Source organism: Rhipicephalus microplus, chromosome 1, assembly GCF_043290135.1.
Source record: "Rhipicephalus microplus isolate Deutch F79 chromosome 1, USDA_Rmic, whole genome shotgun sequence".
Classification (NCBI taxonomy): domain Eukaryota; kingdom Metazoa; phylum Arthropoda; class Arachnida; order Ixodida; family Ixodidae; genus Rhipicephalus; species Rhipicephalus microplus.
The window spans coordinates 103797343-103815029 of NC_134700.1; the positions used below are offsets into that span (position 1 = coordinate 103797343).

General features: G+C 45.7%; 1 long non-coding RNA gene across 1 annotated transcript in view; it reads left to right on the top strand.

Annotated features, from left to right (window-relative positions):
- The window catches only part of LOC142768711 (uncharacterized), a 105969-nt gene extending 92151 nt beyond the window's left edge, over positions 1–13818 (top strand). Inside the window, exon 2 of the long non-coding RNA XR_012885411.1 lies at positions 13493–13818. This is a non-coding gene — a long non-coding RNA (uncharacterized LOC142768711). The remainder of the gene's footprint in view (positions 1–13492) is intronic.
- Positions 13819–17687: the final 3869 nt, after the last annotated feature.

Here is a 17687-nt window from a genome sequence, read left to right on the forward strand (position 1 = left end):
TTCGACCGCCCGGGGTTCTTTAACATGCACCCAAATCTGAAAACACGGGCTTACAGCCTTTTCGCCTCTATCGAAAATGCAGCCACCGCAGCCGGGGTTCGATCCCGCGACCTGCGGGTCAGCAGCCGAGTATACTTTAGCCACTAGATCACCGCGGCAGGGCAACTCGCGCGTTACCACCAACCATGTGACACGAAGGACCATGTCTTGAGTACCCATTTTAGTCATGCTTTCTCAGCGCAAATATTTCAGTGGTTTTGTTCATTCACTAACACACGCTTTGTTGCGGCGCTTCGTTACGACCACTCACATGCTTCGATGCAGTTTGTGAGGGCAATGACGCCGAACCTTCGATGCATGAACTGCAGGTACAGCGCAATTTCCTGGTACGCAATGAACTTATTCAAGTGCGGTAAAGAGTAGCAGAAATCTTAGGTATGTATTAAAAATAAAAGCCAACACTCATGCGAGCGTACACCTGTAGGGTGTTTGAAGCATTGTTCCCAACAGAATTGAAGATATACAAAAAAAGAGGCATCTCGTGACACCTATGGCGTTCTCTTCACTGTGGAAGAAGGTATCATTAAATGCGCACAAACATTAACTACGGCAGTAATTATAGAAATTAAAACAGTTTACTTTGTAACCAGTGAAAATAGAGGATCAAGACCGATGGGCGAATTGAAGTCCTTCCTGCAAATAGCCCACAGCGACTTTTGAAAGTTTTGAAAGGCCGAAACTCGTAATCACAGTGGAGCCAGGAAATCTGGCTAATGTATCAGGCGAAACCGAAACCGGCCCATCAAGCCGCACATGTGCCGTGCGCTTCGAAAACGTACTCAGGGACGACACTGTTTCGCCGTTATCAGCCGTCAATCTCAACACTTCACCTCGTGGCCGCTCATCGACGCTCGCTTATCGTCCTCCCCCAATTCGAAGGGAGCAGTGTCGTCAACGAGATGATTTTCAAAACGAACGGTAGATGCACTGTTCGTGACGTCAGTTTCAGTTTCGCTTGCTAAATTAGCCAGATTTTATAGCTCCATGGTGATTACGAGTGGACACCTTTCAAAACTTCCAAATTCGCTATACTAAACACAACAAGGGCTTCAAATGAGCCCTTCAACTTAATCAGCTGTTTGCAGGGGTTAAAATGTAATTGTTGTCATTTCCATTATTACTGGCGTAATTATTGTTTTTGTGCATCTGAAAACGCCTTCTTTGCAGTAAAACTAATGCCGCAGATAGTACGCAAATGCTTTCTTTCTGTAGTTGTAAATTATATTGGCCACGTTTCTTGAAACACCCCGTATAATTATCACTTCAAGTCATTTTTTGAATACCTGCATTTCCTGCTGACTTTCTGTCTTCACACATTTTGAGCCAATATTTTACTAGAGCCATTTTCGGCCCGTTTCTTCAGCCTTTCCGAAATAGCAAATAAGCTAATGTGTGCCTTCTAACTATTTGCGTTGCCCCGCCGCGGTGGTCTAGTGGCTAAGATACTCGGCTGCTGACCCGCAGGGCGCGGGTTCGAATCCCGGCTGCGGCGGCTGCATTTCCGATGGAGACGGAAATGTTGTAGGCCCGTGTGCTCATATTTGGGTGCACGTTAAAGAACCCCAGGAGGTCAAAATTTCCGGAGCCCTCCACTACGGCGTCTCTCATAATCATATCGTGGTTTTGGGACGTTAAACCCCACAAATCAATCAATCAACTATTGTTGTTTTCAAAGAGCCTTCTTGATTATTATGAGGGCTCCTAATAAAGAAATGAGGCGAAATTTGTCTCCGGTGGTGCATGATTAGAAGGATCGCAAATCTTTTCGCGCAAAAAGGACTGTGTCGTAGCTAAAAGCTTTATAGTTCTTTAAGCTAGCTACGGCAATGGCACGAATCCGTGCTAGTGCAGTGCAGTTCATGGCCAATCTAGGTAGATGGCTTTCCACACGAGTTTCAATCTCACGCTTCTTTCTTAAAAAGCTTAGTAAATAATTGTGAGGAGTGATATCATCAAAGATGTGGACAATAATATTTGAGTTATCAGCCGGTTAGCTTTGGATATAATGTGTGATCTTAAGACGCCTGCAAAGCAACACCTACGTATACATGGAGTATTAATGCACCGCCTCTACCCAACGACACATGCTACATGTGGCCGCTTTGCAGCGTACTGGACACCCTGGCACACGTGCTCCAGGAATGCCAGTGTCATGCAAACTATGACATGCAACCAGAGCGGGGCCAAGCACCAAGAATGAACGAGGACCATTTAATGAAGACGTGGGAGGCCAAGCTCGTCCTCGAGGACCTGGAAGACCAAGCAAAAATTCGTCGCCAGGACCAAGAAGGCGGCCGAAGCCAGAGGGTTCCGGGACTTGGAAACCTTCCCACTTTAGGGTGATACCGGGCTCGCTCGGAACACTGTTTCAAAATAAATGTTCATTTCTCTCTCTCTCTCTCTCTCATCCGGCCCGTCCCAACGTGGGAGAAGCCCACTGCCAGCTGGTCGCGTTTATCAGGACTACAAATAAAGTGCCTCCACCCATCCACGCTAAATTTGATTAATGACATGGCAGTGGAAAGCACTAAATTCATTTTTATTATCATTTATTGACCGCTAATTTACATTTGCGCCACACCACTAATCGGAGGTCGCCTATAACGTTAACTTTTATGATAACACACTAGCATATCAGTATTTCGCATCTCCGACACTGCTGAAAAGTGTTTGCTTAACCGACGAATCATACTTAGTTCACTGGTCCAGCAAACGTGACCCACATTACCCGCAGGAATGCGGTATACGCTCGAAAGCTTCCTAAACTTCATTGCTTGTTCCCCGTATGGCCTCTGCTCTGAATGATTACACTGAATATTTGGGGTGTTTATTAAACGTCACGCTGAGGCCTTTGCCCTACTCTGGTCAGAAGCAAGGGCCCTCAAGTCAGAAGTGCGATGATTGATGGCTCACCGCTCACCGTATATGTCATTGTTCTTGCGCACTCCAGGATCTGTGGCCTCTTGAACTCGCCCACGCGTAGACTTAGAAGTTTCTCACGACACAAGAGGCTCCTGCAGATATCAGAAGGCGTGCCTGTCTTCTTGACCTCCACTGTGTGCAATGTTAAGGCTTTGCGGTTTAGTGCGTGGTCTGTGTTTGCAGAGTACTAAACCGCGGCAAACACTAAAAATAAACCCTTGACCCCCTGGACAACCGCGAGCGTACGTATGTAAACAGTTACAAGGAAAGAATCATCAAGTAATGCGCTTCTAATGACCCTTGTATAAAAAAATAGCAGAAGCAGTCACCGATTAAAAGTTGCCCGTAGCGTCGTCCGCGTTTCCCACTTTCCAAGAGCGGCGCACAATTTATGACCTTGAAAACGAAAGCCGTTAAACGGGCTTTTACTTATGCCATCGGTTATCGTCGGCCACGGTGCTTTATACTGGTTTACGTTACTCTCTGTTTTTGTTTGAATTGCTGTCCTTTTTCATTTCATTGTATCTCTCCTAACTTTTCCGACACGCCTTTTGAGATAAGGCAGGAGAGGATATCAGAGAACGTGTCAAAGTCAATATGAGAAAGGTGGTCCGGTTCGTGGGCTTAGACCTCCAAATCACCGAATTCCGTTTAAATGAAGTCATGCGTCAACTCATGTCTAACGATTGCACACAGTGAAAGTTGGGCCTTTATTCTGATAGTGCAAATATAGCAGTTGCTTGAAGCCGCAGTAGCTAAGAGTAACTGCAAGGCACAGTACTCACGGATTGAAACAAGGCACTCGTAGCGCGTGGCCACCGGTGCATGTTCCGCCGCTCGTGGGTGCTCGCGGAACCAGGATGTTGCATTGTGGTATAGAGTGAGGGCGAGAACAGCTACGGAGCAGGCTTAATTCTTCTGGTCGCTTAAGAGTTGGCATTTAGTTGAAAAAGTGCACACCACCAGTGTGACGCTGCAAGGCTCACGCTCTTTCGCATGCATGCAGCCCAAGTTGAATAGATGGTGCGAACCATTTACATTGTGGCGCAAGCAGACGACGCTCTCGATTGGCGCCCTTCGACGATGGGGCACGTAGGCCTCGCAAGTAAGAAATTGGATACCGCTAAGATGTCACGTCTGAAATGTGCTTGTAGAGATGATAAATACCTGCACAAAAGCAGATAAAGTTTCTAAAGCTTATTCTCACGACGAAAAAGAAACGCAGCAACCACAGGCCTGTTTCCGTGCAGCATCGAAACAATCACATAGTATCTTGTTGTTTTGCACCAAGCAGGGAATAATGCACCTATTCTGCGAGAGAAGCAATTGTAGAGCTGTCGGCCACTCTAGAACGAGCGAGCTTCTTGCATTTTTATTCAACAATTGGCCACAGTTTGCCACCACGACACTAACACACGATATTATTTTCATGTTGCATGAAGGCAATCATGCCACTCATTTTCTTTCTTGTTGAGGCAAAAACCCTGAAGTAAACTTTCCGTGCTTTTGTACACATGTTTGTCATGTTTACGAACACACGCAAGGCGCAATCTCCTAACGGTATCTTCTGTCTTACTTGCACAGCATGCGTACCACATCGCCTGAGCACGCAGAACGAGAGGGTTGTCAGCTGGCGCGCCATAAACGTGGTGCGCAGCGGCGAGTCAGTTCGGTGGAAATGCGAATGTGCGTGAGCCTTGCAGCGCCACCCTGGTAGTGTACACATATGAAACTACAGACCGACAATTTGGCGACCGGAAGGGGTAATCTCTGTCCCTAGGTGTTCTCCCCCTTGCTCTATACCATAATGCAACACATTGGGTCCACGCGCGCCCACGAGCGACGGCACATGTACCGTCGGCCACACCTCCGAGTGTCCTGTTTCAGTTCGTGAGTACTGTGCAAGCTATCATTGCGAATCCAGTAAAGATCTAATCCCGATAGAGCATGGGGATCAGAACGCTCGGTTTTAGTCTCGAATTTCCGGAGCATGTGTGTAAGCGTTGCAGCGTCTCTCTGAGCTTATAGATGGTGGCGCTAGAGATCTCAGGGTATATTCGGTAATATTCCAGCAAAGATTGTTGGCCGTTGACATGACTTGCAATAAGCAAAACGGACCACGACCATTGACTGGTTTTGTTGCTTTATCTGGTGTATTACATTTATCTTGTATGTCGTCCACTCCAGACGCTCCTGAACCAAATGAACGCAAAGCCAAATTTCCGGAGTCATGACTCTGGGACCAGAGAAATGTGCTTCCAAGGCGAAGAAGGCAACAAAAGCGTTAACTGAAGTGTCCAAATCGGACCACCTGTAAGTTTTTATGTGCCCTCTCTAATGGGAGCATGATTATGTCCATCCCTTTTTTCTCTTCTGTCTCTGTCTTCGCTCATTTATTTCTTTCTCCACGTGCAAAACAACAAACTGGACGTGCTTTTTTTTAACCTCCCTGCGAATCATTGCTTCACTGTGCCTGTTTAGGCATTGCACATTCACCCGCCTGTCAAACTTCGCCGCCGTACACCATCGTAGCTCAACTTACAATTTTCTAAAGTCTGCGTATTATGAAATTTTCGCAACTTGTATGACTGCCACTTGTACGCTTAGGTGTGAGTTCACTGGCGCATTATAGCCGTTTCATAGCAAGAACAGGGTCCACGTGTTCCGCGGATGCAGGTAAATTCTTCTTTTTTTTCCGAGGAGGTTAAAGGATTATCTCGCTTTCTCTCAAGACCGCGCGACCGTTCCTGCACACCAATTTTCCACCCACCCTCCCTATCTCTATTCGAAAACGTTCAGCTGCCCAACACGCGGCTGATGTTGTCTTCTATATAATATATCGGATCGGGCAGCACGGGCGAGGTCCCTGCGGCATTTCTAGAATGCGAAGCCTAATGACCCTATTATCAGCCACGACCTCCGCCTACTGTCACCAATATCCCTGTTTTCTTCGAAAGTGGCAAGATGGAGGGGGGGCTTGCGATAGCTGGAACACATGGTCCTGAAGGAGTACTTATCGAGGGAAGGGAAGACCAGGTAGCGCGTTGCGAGCTGTCCTGCCGCCTAGCTGTCTCGGTAGTTCGTAGATATACAAAACGAGTGACAAATGAAGTCGCTGCCGCGTAGATGGCGGCTCTGTGTGCCACCCGTGCGCACCTTTGCACGTGCAAATCGCTGCCGGGGTTCCCTAGTTTAGCAACGGCCGTGTCACTGCCTTCCTACATCCGTGACACTTGCGTGTGGTGTGCGCGCGCCAATCTGATATCGGTCGCAGCCATAGCCCGCGCGTGCGTATAGTACGCTCGTCGCTCTCGGAGCGTTCCGGTAGTGGAAAAAAAAAGAAATGTGGGGATATAAACAGCAGAGCGTGTGGAGGACGTGTCCTTGGAGGCGGTGTGCCTCTTTTTCAAGAGCACTCTTGGCTCATGTGAGAGATAAGTTAGGAAGGAAAAACGGAGTCGCGGCCCGGAGCACTTGTTGCTGTGCGCCACTCTTCTCGGATCACTGGTTCCGGAATATCCTTTTTTCTAGATCGATAGTACGCATGGTGGCCTACGTGCGCATAGTTGGGCGGAAGGTGATGAGGAAAGAAAAATAAGTAAAAATCAAGTATGCGGAAGGTCATGAAACACATCACTTCAAAACTGTGTTTCTTTTTTTTTCCTTTTTCGTAAGGAAGTTCAAGGGCAGATGATAAAAATAACAGAAGCAAACCGCGCTCTTTCACATCGTTTGATCGGTACAGGTGCGCGTATGTAAGTACTGAGAGGATCATCCGCTCACGTGGCCAAACAGGCAGAAGAAAAAGATGACGAGAGCAGCGGTATCGTGAGAACGTGCAGAGTGCTCTACGCACTTCGTCACCCCGAGACTATTAGGCAGCGCGTGCATGGAATTCGTCAACTGTGAGGACGGCCGTTGGGTTAATGTTTCTGACCCAAAAGCTCCGTTGCTGGATGTATTGGCACGTGAGAGTAATTAATGCAGCCGAAAAAGAACGCCGAAGCGGAAATATAACCTTGCCGTCTATATATCCCACATTTGTTTTTTCATCAGGTCTCATAGGCACGTCGAGAACATGCGCACTTGTCGACGCCCCAGGGCCACCTGTCCACGCAGGGACACCGGGTTGCCAAAAGAAGATACTACCGTTTTTTAAGCCCCTAAGCTACTCCGAGTCAAAGGATAGAGCACAGTTTCTTTTTAACCTCCACGACTCTTCCTAGACAAGTGCTGTCACGTCGTCACAGTTCAGTTCCTCACAAAACACCTCTACGGATAGAATTACACTTGCCCAGAGCAACGAAGCACGTGGCTGTCGACGCTGTTGTCAGCCGCAGCTTGTACCTCACGTTATGCTTGAATTATAGCACAAGGGACCGGAATGGGTAGGACCATGTGTGGTATCATTCCGGCGTCGCTCTCAGGACATCTCTGCAGAAAACGGCGGCTGCAGCGGCCAGCTGTGCGCTGTAGACAATTGTGATTGTGTCTGTGCGGTGTTAGCCCTATACGTGGGGGGTTCCCAAGATGTTGCGTTTTTCGGCTACATGCAGATGTTTCCGAAGAGACAGTCAACAAAAACGGTAAAAGTGAAACCGGTTGCGGTGACGCCAAGAAGTGAAATGAGTTTCTTGCGCACGCTAGCCGAGCGAGACACAAGAGACCAGGCGGAAGACTTTACGGAAAAACATGCGAGAACGCCATTTACAACTGATAACACTCATGGGTGAATGCAGAGCTGTACTCTAGCGACGTAACGTGAATCACTGAGCGTGACGTCACAAAGTTCGTGGCAAGAAGAATTGGCGCAGCTTGTAACTCAGCCGCGCAAGCCTTGAAACAGCGAAAGTCGACTATTCTGAAGACTAATCACATTTCTTCTCGGTTTCTTCATCTAGGCGATGAGGTGTGTGTGTCTAAGTTACGCCTAGGTTGTCGCTAGGCTTATTCGTGGTGATTCTAGGTCATTTCTACTTTGATTCTCAGCACAAAGAGCTTCCAGACAGACGTGACATGGGCGAATCGTTACTGGAGTAGGTCTACTGTTGCCTCTCATAGTCGTCATTGCCTTTCCCGTTCTATAGTGTTGGCTTAACCGCTGCCTCTTTTCCTTTTAGCAGACCAGTGTTGAGTCGTGGTAACCACCCCGTTTCTGTGTCATATTCACCCATTTAGGTCAATGTTTACTTTCTTGTTTTTATGAAGTCAACAGGGAATGATTTGCTAAACAGTTTCACCATTAAAACAATCAACGATGGGAGATAATAAATCACTTGTCCTTTCCATTTTCAGAAGTTCTTTGGGGGCCCTTTAACGACGGCAAAGAAGTTGATCGCGCAGCTATGAAAAGTGATTGTCGGTGGTTGCACTACGAACGAAAAACGGGCCGTACATCATCGCTATTGCTGCATTCGAGCCCACTGGTTAGTAGCAGCAGTCACCACAAAAATAGATGTTGCCTGCTTTATATCCTGTGCGCTGTGTAGCTGTAAAGTGACCGGCATTTTATGTTGTCTCATCGCTCCTGAAATATCTCTGCTGCACATTTACGTAGGAAAGGAAGACGAGTCTTTGAGTTTAATTATGACATGCACTGTGTACAAGGAAACCCCACACGGAAAAGAACGATCCAGAAAAGTGATCTTTTTGAAAGCCGACCTTGCCATAAATAGCGACTCGCCGCTTCAGTTCCAAGACCTTCAGGTTGGACCCACTCCTTCTCGTTGATGCATCGATGCGCTATAACTACGGTTTATAAATCAAGCGAACCTTCATTAACGCGTAAACTAGCGTAGACGGCTGGGTTAGTTGGTTTCGGTTAGGCTATGTAACATTACGCTGGCGAATAGGGACAGGAACGAATAGAGAGACCGCGTGCAGCAAACCATTTCGTCGCACGAGCGAAAGCCGCATCAGACCACTACGCTATGATTGAACGCGGAAGAGTTACAGCGAAGGAACGAAGCAGGACGGGATGTGTCAGCATTTAAAAATTCTTATAAGCAGAAGCTGTATATTTAGGCATTAAAAAGGTGCTTTTAGTCACCGGAAATAGTCAGGCAATACATTGTTTGAAGTCTTCAACATAGCAGATATAGGCACATTAAACTTTATATAAGTGCAAATAACTCCAAACTAAGACTTGTCTGGCCTCTTTGTACAAGAGGTAAACAACTAAAGTTGTTTATGAGGGCATGAAGGCGTCCACATTTTGACATAGTTGTGCAAGTGTCATTTGTCTCGCATTGACGCGGAACCTGGTTTCTCCCTTTATTCTTTAGCATGGAAAATAAGGTGTCCACTCTACAATTGAGACATTCCTGTGTGTCTTTTCTTGGTCATGACTGATAAGGATGAAGTAGAAGAATATGCCCAGACAACTAAAATACCACAAGGGTGAATGCCTCCTAGAGACCAGGTCAAATCATGTAGAGCCAATTTCTGCCCTGGTGGTGAACACTTTTAAAAGTAAACTGGAAGCTAAACGAAAACCACGTACACGCTACACTCTTCTTGCTTCTTTAGTTTTTTACTCTCCTTTCGTCGGACTGCCCTCCGCAGTTTAACAGTCGCCAACCGTTTGCGCCGTGTCATAGTGGTGGCGTATGCTGGCTGACACGTCCCATTTCACTGCTGCTAGCGGTCATATTGTGAGAGTTGGGTAAACTGAAAGAATAGGCTCAGCTTCGTAGAGTTTCAAAAATGTCAATATATAATGACAAATTAAAAAGTGGTTCGCAAACTGCTCTTGAAAGTGAAATTTTACGCTGAATAGCGTTTTTGTAGGCGTCGATCTGGAAAACATACATTTGTAAGCCTTCAGGCACAAAAGCCGAAATAGGCATTTTTAAGCTCTCTCAAAACACCATAAAGTTTTTTTTTCAACTTCTGTTTTATGCTATGTCAATGTGCGGCGATAGATGCGCAAGGAACAAAAGGGGCATTCGCCTAAAATCTGGTTTCTGCTGACAAGTTTATAATCCCAAACATAACAATTCTTTACATTATATAGCATGCATCCTATGAAAACTTTTCCACAAATTTAGGGCAAATTTAGGGCACTTACTGTGCTGGCAGAAAACGATGTCCGATACATCAGTACAGCGCAGTATCTGTATTCACGATGACATTCGTACAGCGCAGTATCTGTATTCATGACGTCCTGAAAGGAGCGAGAACATTTGATTTGAGGGACAGCGACGAGGCATGAAGGTAAATATCACAGCATGCTAATCTTTTACGTTCAATGTCGGGGAGTGTGTTTTCTTTCTCATAATATTTGCACTACACCGATGACATATTTATATTTTGCCTAAGCCCAGCAAGTGTTTCAGGTGTACAGCTCCATGCCACCGCTTTCGTCGTTCGAAAAAGAAAGACAAAAACTGATAATATACATTCAAATGAAGTGTACCAATGAGGCGAGACCACGAAACCTTCTTGTGGGCTCTCATACGTGCGTTGAAATTCATTTTATTTATTCATTTCGACAATATGCAAGACAATTTTCACTGCTCTTAGAAGACGCAGCAAAAGGCCAGCAAGCTGCCTGACGACTACATCAGCCAGCATTGTGTTGCCGACTCCAATGATTGCTCATCCGTGGGGTGGAATTTTTTATATATTTTAATGTATTCACGCACCACGTTCAGTACCGTAAAATTTGTGCACTAACGCTTCATATTGTATATTGTCTTCTGCACCTTTGTCATAGCCGACCATTTTTGTTACAGTTCGGTTTCTGTGAAGCCACGTCGGTCTTCCTTCGTTTGTATACGAGCCCAACTTCACAAGCTAATACCCCTGTCCCACAGCGCCACCACCGAACTCCATTTATCTCGTTCATAGTTTCGTCGAGGGATACGCGGTTCCTGTCACACGGTCAGCATTTTGCCGAGGGAGTCAAATGGTGCTTTTGGGAAATCGAGCCCCGGAACGACCATTTGGGCTAGATGGAGTACTCTCGTTCCCAGATACGACCAATAAAATTGTGCTTATAAAATCGTCCTAATAAACTTAGTTACAAATTTTCACATTAAACTTCTATTAGATGTAGCATTACACACCACGCAGTGTAAGTTTTATTGCATTTTAGGGACAGGAGCACCTGTACCCTATACACCAACGCTTCGCCATGCTGCCACCAGCCTTGCACCGGCAAGCCTATCACCATAGTGTTTGTGCACACGTGCGAGGCACACTCTCGTGCTCAATGTAGCAAAGATGAGCACCTGTGTCACCTGTTCGGCCACAACGCTGGAACTATCAGCCGAGGAGTGCAAAGGTAGCTCCCCTGCGCCGCCACGGTCAATGTGGACAGAAGCCGAGACATGGCTGCAAATTCGACTTTGGGAAGACCTTTTGCCGCAGCTCTGAGGGGAAACGCACAATGCGAAAGTGTACGATGCAATCGTCGTAGCCCTTGCGCAGAACGGTATCATCAGGACTCGTCGACAGGTGCAAACCTAAATGAATAACCTGACGCAGCGATACAGGTGAACAACTTGCACTAACCGGCACATGAATGCTGGGGCACAAGGAGAAAGCCAGATTTGGCACGATTCATAATGCAGTGCCTTCATACGGTGATACATAATTGAACATCCCCGCACAAGTGCACGGAGTCACTGAAATTTTAGTCGCGGGGCGTTATGGATAACGCCGGGCGGCCTTATTCATCGCTCAGACGAATCGTGCCAAATGGGGAGCTGCCTGCATCACGCAGAGTGCATCTCTGCGTGACAGCCGAACTGCAGCGAACGCCGGCTTCATTCACAGCTGTGGTCGGGAGAAGTTGCTGCGTCAGTGCTTGCACGTTGACTGACTGTTTATCTGTGAGCAACACTGAACAATTCGAAGCGCTTCCGTTTAGAAGGAATGTCGTGCAGTGCACTTACGGAATAATAGCGGTTAAGTAACGACCGGCGCGCCGTTTTGATACGGTAAGGCGATTGTGCAAGTCTTTATATTGTAAAACTTCTGTTCACAGAACAAATTATTTTTTTCTGAATATATGCATCATACTTTTTCGGCCCTTGTGAGTAGGCTTCGGAGCTCTATTTGCTGTGTTCTCAATATGCTCTGAAACTGGGCAACCACCGTGATAACTGCTGTTGCCACAGTTGTGGTCTTTGTTTACTTGAGCTAACAAACCAATGCAGTCTGGGTATCCAAATCTTTATTCTGCATTCTTATAAAAATTCAGATGATCACGTAAACAAATATATATCATAGTAACAGTGTAGATCAAACGAGCTAGTAGGTTTTACATGTATAGTTCATCTGTCTACAATGTGTCTCCACACATTACAAAGCTATGCAAAGTACTTTGACATCTACCATTTGTATAGTATAGGAGATTATCCCGATTATAATTATCTATTTCTGTGCTTATTGGAACGAGTGCCGACAGCATACGACAGGGCCCTACCATCTCCCTGGCAGACATTTTCCGACATCGGTAGGTCTTTGGGGTCCCTGCCTGTGATCTCTTGTTCAAGGAAGCCGTTGCTCTCTTAATAAAACTGTTGAGATGGTAAGGAGTACAAGCATATTTGTTGCTGAATTAACTTTTTTAGAGATACATTTGACACATTTCTAAGACTGGACAGCCATCACTTCAGTTTGTATCTATGTGTATACAGTTTTTAGACGTGCAGTCAAAGTTCAATGAATGTACAACTAACTACGTGCAGCTGTTACAGGCGTTTTCTCATATGACTTTCACTAATGATCGCATTTACGCTTGTGGTAACTGCGACCTGGAGTCACGCAATCTTTTGTGTTCTGTAAAATGGTTGCTGTGTTTGCTCACAGAGAACTACTGTAGCATCAAAGACTTCATAGTATGTCCTGAGTTTGTGAAGCCACTAGAAAGCACTCAGAAATAATATACCATGTCAGAGGCACATACGTCATTCGCAGTGATTGTGAAGAGGTGTTAGCGCCATTTTTTGGTGCTGAAACACGTCCATAGCGAATGAAGTTCAGACAAAAGTGGTATTTCCCAATTGAATACGTTTTCTGAACTCGCGCAACTGCAACATGTGTAATATTCACCATGGGTGCACATGAAAAAAATGAAAGCTATGGCTCAGAGCGTGAAGTAATGATTGCTAAACTAATTAATGACGTCTCGTAACTCCTTAATAACTTCGGGACGCATACTGCATGACAGTTGAAGCAACTTGTGCAACATTATTCTTCCTTTCTTGTGCCTCCACGTTGTTTAAATTCAGAAACATTTGTCTCTTCCTGCTCAGTTATTAAACTGCCGAGTTATTAAAGAGACCGAAGATTTCACAACTACTGCTCAAAAAGTTATTAGTCAAATTCACGCTAAGAGAGTGCTGCCAGAGGGACGCTTTGGTGAAATAGCAGACGAAATGTTTTGTTTAGTAGGTTATCTTTGTGCTTCAATTGTCTTGCATTTAAGGTCTTTATCATAGCTCATTCCTGAAAAGCCAGTTGTACGTGGGTTGATGAAATGTGTTTTTTTTTATTTTAGATCCTTTCAGGCATGGCGTCAGGAGCACCTGCAGAAGAACAGACAGAAATACCGGAGCCCTCAAATGAGAAGCAACTGCAGGCCATCGCGGAGAGCATGTCAGATGCACAAGACACGCACCAGAAGCGCCATTCAGCGAAACGCAAGAGGATGTCTGCCACAGAAATGTTTCACAACACCCTGTTGAAGCAAAAAAAAACTAATAGCTGCCTTCTAAGATGCCATCAAATCTGAGCAAGCTTTAAGAGAGCGTCAAGTGAATGCACAGGAAAAGTAGGTGGACTTGATGAGTCATTTTTCATTAAATAAAGAGACCAACCAATGGAGATTCTTCATATCATGTCTTGCCTTGGCTATTGGGCCATGTGTTGACGGAAGTGCATGGCGAGTGCAGCTTGAATGTTCTTGCTAGTTGTGCATCTGTGGTGTGCTCTCGTTGCTGAAATACTGAGTCATGCAGCTGTGCTTCATTGCTCTATTGCTGCGGCACAGTTCCATTGTAGTGCTCGCAAACATTGTTGAGCACACAGCGTGCCCTTATAATATTGGCACATGGCTGATGTCACACTCCATTCGCTTCATTATGAACCCGAAGCGGGCTTTAAGCCGTCCAAAGGCATTTTTCACTATTATGCGTGATTTTGATAAAAGGTAGTTGAAATGTTTTTGTTCATCAGAGCAGCTTGTGCCGGCGAATGGCTTCATTAAATTTGGTGTGAGGGGAAACGCCTGGTCGCAAAGTACCAGTGGTGGCAAACCAATGTTGCCAGGCACTGCGCCATGCTCCCTACAGCGGGCTACAGAAATTAGGCGCCTTCTTCCTCTTCTAACCACTACCACCACCCTTAATGTTGCCCAATGTGGTTTTCGGCTTCTTGAAGGTGGGTCCTTCCATCAGGTGCGACAGGCTTGACTGATGATACTCATGTGCATCGTGGCACCTTCCTGGTGACCTAACGTTGAGGAACCGAAACATGTAGTTGTGGTCCACCAGAGTGAGTATTACCACACTGTACCTGAAATTTAATGTGGTAGCAATATAAATGGTTCACAGAAGAAAAAAAAACAGCTGGCTGCATATGTAACAAAGCAGCATGAGATCGCAATGAATAGTTCATTCGTAGTGGTACGCCGAACCAGATACGGTTAACAAGAACATGTCAGGTATGTACAACAAAACTGCATTCGGCCGAGATTTCCTGTGTGGATATTTCATTTCTGTGAAGAAAGTTAAGAAAAATCTCATAACATGTTCAGATGCATAGTATGTTTTGTATTTACTTTTTTGTCAGGTGTGGTCGCTTTGAAATTGATATTACTGACACAAAACACTAAAGAGAAAGCGCCCAAAAAGTTATTTTCTCATGCGATTGTGCAGTGTAACTTGTGCTGATGTCCATTAAGCATTCGCATTGTCCCACAGATCTCGCTATCACTGTCAGTCATAGGACTGATTACCATATTCAAACAAGCCATAAACTTGATTCACCTTGGAGTGCTGTAACAATCCCCATAACTGAAATTAGGCCAGCCTTGAAGGGCTGGTCATGATAGTAAATACCGAATGCGGCACCTTGCACATTACCAAAAAAATAGCACTTTAAAACAGATGTAGGAGTGCGTGCAAATCTCACATTGCACAGCAGCTGCATTCCTGAGTGCCGATTCGAAAGCTCTGTCCTGTAGTTATTATGTGTTGCCATATTTTCACTCAGTAAGTGCCGCTAGACTACGTTTCTGTAGCTTAATGTCGCATCTAATTTAACTTAGCTCTATAAACTATTACTGCCCTAATTGTGGCAACGCTCATCCTTCATTTGTGCACTTGCCCGCCTTTCTAATTGTAGTAGTCGCTGGCGTATTCCTTTCGAGTGGAAACCGGGAAATGGCACCCGTCCAGAGCACCCAAACCTTGCGTGAACCCGAGAGAAAGGTGGAACTCTTTCATGTGGTCCTTCATTTCACTTGAAGAAGGCATTCTCACCCATTGCTCCTCAAGCGAGTCTACTACGGCTTCACAAAACTCGTGGTAAATTATGTTCATTGTAGACCTCCCAATGTTGAACAGGTTTGGAAATGTTCAGTCCTCGGCTAACGAACACAGTTTATAGACGGCTACGGTGACCCTCTTGTTGACAATAATGGCTTCCCACATATTAGTAGTCTGGCACTCCATTGTGGGCCGGCAAACATCGACCAGATATTTGAACGTCATTGGCGACACTCAGAAGGACTGGGGGACATTTTGTTTCCTGAGGTTTGGTAGTGTTTCTTCAAACCGCCTTTCGTGCCGAGCGTAGTCCCACACTTCTCTTGGTCCGCGGGAGGAAGAAGATGCCAACGTGGCAACCAAAAGTTTTTGCGATTATTTGACGCTTGATCACGTGTACTTTGGCCGCGGAGGCTTTGAGCTTCACTTTGGTATCAATAAGTGCGGCCATGGCGAGAGCGACCCTTTTTTTTTCTCACGTGCTCAGCTTCGTCACTCATCCTACAAGCCTTGAGACACGAACACGCACTATTTCACAACACAAAACTTCAGTAAACAACACAGCGCAACCCACGCTTTTATGCTGCGTGCGTTCGCTCATCAAAAAAACAGGGCACTATGGCCAGCATCACTTTCAATTTCTCCATCCTTGGAGAATGCATGTCTTGCAATAACATACCGCATACTTGCTGCATTAATTTTACTAGACTATATGCCACACACAAACCAAAACGCGTCTACGTTGCTTTAAAAGCGACTACAAGCGTGAAAAATGGAGCGTTTTGACTAGTTTCGACATGCTCCGTAGTGCAGTTTCAGCCCAATGCGGCTGCCATCGAAAGCTTGCGCTGACCCGTGTAGCACAACCACAACTCCATCCTCATCGAGATTCATTAAAAAGTTGAATGCTGAATGGAGGAAAATGGAGTTTGGTGGTGGTCGTGTGAGAGTGGTACTAACTTGAATCCGAACACAGTGCAGCATACATCGGAATCTCTTGTACAATGTGTGCAGTCAGGCGTTCATGAATTATGGGCACCGTCAACTTGTTGCTTGCAGCGTTTCTTGCTTTGAGGGAAGGGGCCCTTGAGTCATGCATTCGATGGTATCCAGGCTACATACTCACGCGCTGCGGTACAACGATATAGCAGCCCAAATGTCAAACTGTAAGATATATCACGAATCCATTGCAGTTTAAACTTTACTTGGTTGAACTATAGCTTTGGGCCAACATTATATGCGCAGTTTTTACGTGACGACTTATCATATGTTTACGTCGAATACATAACTCTCTTTTCGCCTTCCTAGCACTACGTCGATTAGCATTGGCTTCTAAGGTTTTTATACATTCTTCCACGCAGCTTATTCAACGATTTCTTCATTGATGGTGAAGCTGCCAGACTTTCTCGGCGGTGTTGTGTAAACAGCACGTATTCGGTAAAGGTACGAGCTCCGTGCAACCACTCGGACTCCATGATTTCACCTTTGGCACATCCGGCCTGATTGCGAAGCATTATATGCGCTACCTCGCATACATTGGTGACAAGGTTACCTTCAGAAGGGCAGCTTCATGCGTCGTTCTTCCGCTTCACTTGTTCTCCATATTGCACGTGATGTTTACATGCGAGAAGACCGTAACTGTTTGAGGTCATCTGTGTTGTGTCTGCTAGGAAAAACAGGTGACATGCGAGAAAACTTTAACTGAATACGCCCTTGTTTTAGTGACCCGTGACCTCAGCGCCATCATGATTACCGAAAACAACCACAGAGATTCATTATTGACATTCTACTCTTCTGCGCAAGCGATGCCCATCACATTACACTTAATGCCTCTCATTTTTCCCTCATTCACACACTGCTCCACCGTGGCGTGCTCGAATTTCAAATTTACCTCTCAAGGCGGTTTTATTCGGACGTTGCACCATTTGAAAAAGATGACAGCTTTGCTACAAAGGGGAAACGGCGTATGCGATAGCACCCAATTGCAATCTTATAAAAGTAATGGTAGCAGCTTGTTGTAGTTATTTTATTTTTTTAACACAAAAGTGTTTTACGCCGGGGTCCCCCAAGACTTTAGGGAGGTATTTTCGTCGCAGAAAGGACGTCAAAAAATACGCCTCATCAGAAGACGAAGAGATAAATGTTCCTTGAGCGGGAGTCGAACCCATGGCCTCTGGGTCCACAACAACACATGCCGGGGACAAT